We start from the raw sequence: 5,000 nt of genomic DNA, 5'->3' as shown, positions 1-5,000 counted from the left end.
TGTGTGTGTGTGTGTGTGTGTGTGTATACAACACACGCAAACAACACACACTATTATATAAATGTAGGTATTATGTACGCGTCTATACCACTACAATCACCGCCACAGGTAATTACAATACAACCATCATTAAAGCTACCGTTAAAATTCCTCCCATCAACACCACTGCAACACCGCCATCTTCTCTCGTTGCAAGAAAGCAGAAGACGAGCGACCGTCTCAGCTGATTGTCATTAACCCTCGTCTCACTTTTATCTGAACTCGTCATTTTACGCCAATTTACTGCCCCCTCCTCCCTCTCTCCGTCTCTCTTTCTCTCTCTCTCCTCTTATCTCGCTCTCTCTCTCTCTCCTGTTTTTTGTCTTTTATTCTCTTTCTCTTTTTTTTGTCTCTCAATCTTTTTCTCTTTCTTTGTCTTTCATTCTCTTTCTCTTTCTTTCGCTGTGTCTCTGTTTCTCTCATTATTACTGTCTGTTGCTCTCTCCCTCTCTCTCTCTCTCTCTCTCTCGTTCATTCGTCCAGTTATTCATATATCTATTTTAAATGATTTACATAATTCTAATCGTCATTTCTTCCATTTTCTGTTTCTCTACTTCTCTTCTCTCTTTTCCTTATTTTTTTCTTTTCCAAACATTTATCACTCTCTTCCTTTCTCCCTTTCCATCTCCTCCCTCTTCGTATCCTTATCGAGGTGGTCTTTATACCTAGCCTTCTTCTTCTTCTTCCTCATGTCCTTATTCATTCATTCCTTACTCATTCTCCCTTCATTTCTCCTTCTCCCTCTTCCATTCATCATCACCTTATTCATTTTCCTTCTCCCTCATTCACCCCTCATATTCTTCTTTCTATTCTTCCCTTCTTCTTCTTCTCTGCGATTCTCCCTCATTCACCTCTCATATCCTTCTTTCTATCCTTCCCTTCTTCTTCTTCTTCTCTGCGTTTCTCCCTCATTTACCTCTCATATCCTTCTTTCTCTCCTCTTCTTCTCTGTGCTTCTGCCCCTTTTCACCCATCTCCCTCCCCTCACTCTGACCCCTCCCCCACTTCGCTAATTATCCATCTCCTCCTCCTCCTCCCTCCCTCATTCCCCCCAATTATCCAACCTTCCCTTCCCTCCTATCCTTATCACACTCTCCCTCCCCTTCCCCCTCCCCCCCCTTCCCCCGCCCATGATGAGTGTGAAGCCGATGGGCGTTTACGGGCGTGGTTCTGGTACACAACCCACGCTGTGTCGTCCTCGCCCACGCGCCATACCTCTAGTCTGCGGGGAAGGCGTGCGGTGTATGGTGTATAGTGAGTGGGTGCAGGGGGGGTGTATGGTGTGTGGGTGTAGGGGGGGGCGGGGTGTATGGTGTATGGTGTGTGGGTATAGGGGGTGTATGGTGTATAGTGAGTGTGTTGGGGGGAGGGGGCGGGGTGTATGGTGTATAGTGTGTGGGTGTAGGGGGGCGAGGTGTATGGTGTATAGTGTATGGTGTGTGGGTGTAGGTGGGGGGAGGGGGGCGGGGTGTATGGTGTATAGTGTGTTTGGGGGTGTATAGTGTGTGGGTGTAGGGGGGGGGCGGGGTGTATGGTGTATAGTGAGTGTGTTGGGGGCGAGGGGGGCAGGGGTGTATGGTGTATAGTGAGTGTGTTGGGAGGGGCGGGGGGCGGGGTGTATGGTGTATAGTGTGTGCGTGTAGGGGGCGGAGTGTATGGTGTATAGTGTGTGTGTTGGGGGTAGGGGGGCGGGGTGTATGGTGTATAGTGAGTGTGTTGGGGGGAGGGGGGCGGGGTGTATGGTGCACAGTGCGTGAGGGGGGTTATGGTGTGTGGGGGTGTATATTGTGAGGCGTATGGTGTATAGTGCGTGCGGGGGTGTATGGTGTATACATTGTGAGGGGTGTATAGTGTATAATGTGAGGTGTATGGTGTACAGTGCGTGAGGGAGTGTATAGTGTCTGGGGGTGTATGGTGTATATTGTGAGGTGTATGGTGTATAGTACGTGAGGAGGTTATGATTTATACAGCGTGAGGTGTATAGTGTATGGTGCATATTGTGAGGTGTATGGTGCACAGTGCATGAGGGGGTTTATGGTGTGGGGGTGTATGGTGCATACAGCGTGAAGGGGTGTATAGTGTATAATGTGAGGTATATGGTGTATAGTGCATGAGGGGGTGTATGATATACAGTGTGTTTACGTGCATATTCTGTACTTTGGATGGGTGTATGGTGTGCAGCGTCTGGGGTGAATATTCCATGGTGTGTGAGTGTATGGTGTATAGTGTGAGGGTGTCTGGCGTAGAGTGTAGATGGTAGCTATTATCTGTGTATTTGTGGGAGTGGGTCAGGTGTGTAGGTGCTTCCGTGTGTGGGGAATGTGGAGTAGGGGGAGTGGGGGGTGGTGAGGGAGGGGGGAGTGGGGGGTGGTGAGGGAGGGGGGAGTGGGTGGTGGTGAGGGGAGGGGGAGTGGAGGGTAGGTGAGGGAGGGGAGTGTGGAGGGTAGGTGAGGGAGGGTGTGTGTGGAGGGTAGGTGAGGGAAGGTGTGTGTGGAAGGTAAGTGAGGGAGGGTGTGTGTGGAGGGTAGGTGAGGGAGGGTGTGTGTGGAGGGTAGGTGAGGAGGGTGTGTGGAGGGTAGGTGAGGGAGGGTGTGTGTGGAGGGTAGGTGAGGGAGGGTGTGTGTGGAGGGTAGGTGAGGGAGGGTGTGTGTGGAGGGTAGGTGAGTGGGGGAAGTAGGTGAGTATGTGCGTAGGGGGAGGACAGGGGGTACGAGAGGGTAGATTGGGGGTAGGGGAAGTGTAAGGGGGGGGGGTGAGAGATGTTGCAAGCACACATGCATCTCTGCGTGCGCGTGACTGTAGTTTGAATCTGCATGTGCGTGTGTGTGTGTGTGCGTGTGTATCTCCGTACGTGTGTGTGTGTGTATCTCCGTACGTGTGTGTGTGTGTGTGTGTGTATCTCCGTACGTGTGTGTGTGTGTGCGTGTGTATCTCCGTACGTGTGTGTGTGTGTGTGCGTGTGTATCTCCGTACGTGTGTGTGTGTGTGTGCGTGTGTATCTCCGTACGTGTGTGTGTGTGTGTGTGTGTGTGTGTGTGTGTGTTTGCGTTTGCGTACGTGCGTGGGTATATGTACTGTCCGTAAGCACGCCCAAGGCTTCCGTCGCCCTGTCCACCACATGGGCGTTGGCAAGGAAAGCCCACGGGATCTGCGGCGCTAAAACAAAAACGGAAAAAAACAAAAAAAATGGGAGAGGACTAGGCTCCGACACCCACCAGGTCTCGAGTCCGTCTGGCGAAAGGACACGCGCCCGCACTGACGCACACACACACACACACACATACATACATACACACACACATACGCACACACACACACACATACATACGCGCGCACACTCACACACACTCACACACACACATACACACATACACACACACACACATACACACACACACACACGCACGCACACACACACACACACACACACACACACACACACACACACACACACACACACACACACACTCACACACACACACACACACACACCTCCCAAGACATAATAGCAGGAAAAGAGGAAGAGGATAAATATGAAAAAAGAATAGGGGAGAACGAGGAAGGGGAAGGAGAAGAGGAGAAGAGGAGGAGGAGGAGGAGGAGGAGGAGGAGTAGAAGGAATAGAAGGATGAGGAGAAGAAGGCAAAGGAAGATGACAAAAAAGAGGAAGAGGAAGAGGAGATGGAGGAAGTGGTAGTGAAGGAACAACACGAGGAACAAGAGACGACGAAGGAGAAGGAGGAGGAGAATATCTAAGGAGGAGGTACAAGAGGATGAAGAGGAGGATGAGGAATAGGACCAGAGAATGGCGGATGTGGAGAAGACGAGAGAAAGAAAAAGAAAGAAAGAAAAAAAATCATTCTCACCCCTCTCCCCTAAAATAAAAATTAAAAACAAACATAACAACAATAACAAAAATAAAAACAACAGGCACGATAATATTACAAACCGCAGACGCAGAAGTAACAGAAAATAATGATATATATATACGACCAAACCAACATAAAAAATACATTTCAGAAAAAACTATACCGAAAAAAAAAAAATCCATCTTAAGCCCCTCCCTCCCCCCTCCCCCCTCCCTGCCCCCCCTCCTCCCCCCCCCCCTTAATGGAGACAGATCCCCGCCGAGACCAAGTCGCCGTGCAACTCAAGGAGGCTTTCGAGATCTGGCTTGCAACTTGCGCCCTTCTCAAATCTGCCATTCCGACCGCGATAAAAGCTTCGAGATATTGTTTCTGAGATGATGCAAGGTGGGTGGGTCGGGGGGGGGGGAGGAGGAGGGGGGGGAGGAGGAGGAGGAGGGGGAGGAGGGGGAGGAGGAGGAGGAGGAGGGGGAGGGGGAGGAGGAGGAGGAGGGGGGGGGGGGGGAGGAGGGAGGAGGAGGAGGAGGAGGGGGAGGGGGAGGAGGTGTCTGTGTGTTTGTCTGTCTGTCTGTGTCTGGTTTTCGGTCTGTCTGTCTGATTTGAGGAAGAGGGGAGAGAAGGGAGGGAGGGAGGGAGGGAGGGAGGGAGGGAGGGAGGAGGGAGGAGAGAGAGAGAGAGAGAGAGAGAGAGAGAGAGAGAGAGAGAGAGAGAGAGAGAGAGAGAGAGAGAGAGAGAGAGAGAGAGAGAGAGAGAGAGAGAGAGAAAGAGAAAGAGAGAGAGAGAGAAAGAGAGAGAGAGAGAAAGAGAGACAGAGAAAGAGAGAGAGAAATAGAGAGAGAGAGAAATAAAGGAAAGAAAGAGAGAGTGAGAGGGAGAGAGAGGGAGGGGGAGAGAGAGAGAGAGAGAGAGAGAGAGAGAGAGAGAGAGAGAGAGAGAGAGAGAGAGAGAGAGAGAGAGAGAGAGAGAGAGAGAAAGAGAGAGAGAGAGAGAAGAGAGAGAGAGAGAGAGAGAGAGAGAGAGAGAGAGAGAGAGAGAGAGAGAGAGAGAGAGAGAGAGAGAGAGAGAGAGAGAAAGAGAGAGAGAGAGAGAGAGTGA

At 50.9% G+C, this 5,000-nt stretch overlaps 1 protein-coding gene across 5 annotated transcripts in view; it reads right to left on the bottom strand.

The window, feature by feature from the left end:
* LanB2 (laminin subunit gamma-1) overlaps window positions 1–5,000 on the bottom strand; it is a 102,595-nt gene that overhangs the window by 27,098 nt on the left and 70,497 nt on the right. The gene's annotated exons all lie outside the window — the stretch shown is intronic.

Source organism: Penaeus vannamei, chromosome 28, assembly GCF_042767895.1.
Source record: "Penaeus vannamei isolate JL-2024 chromosome 28, ASM4276789v1, whole genome shotgun sequence".
NCBI lineage: Eukaryota > Metazoa > Arthropoda > Malacostraca > Decapoda > Penaeidae > Penaeus > Penaeus vannamei.
The sequence above is the reverse complement of the archived record's forward strand: the minus strand, read 5'-3'. Positions and strand labels throughout refer to the sequence as shown.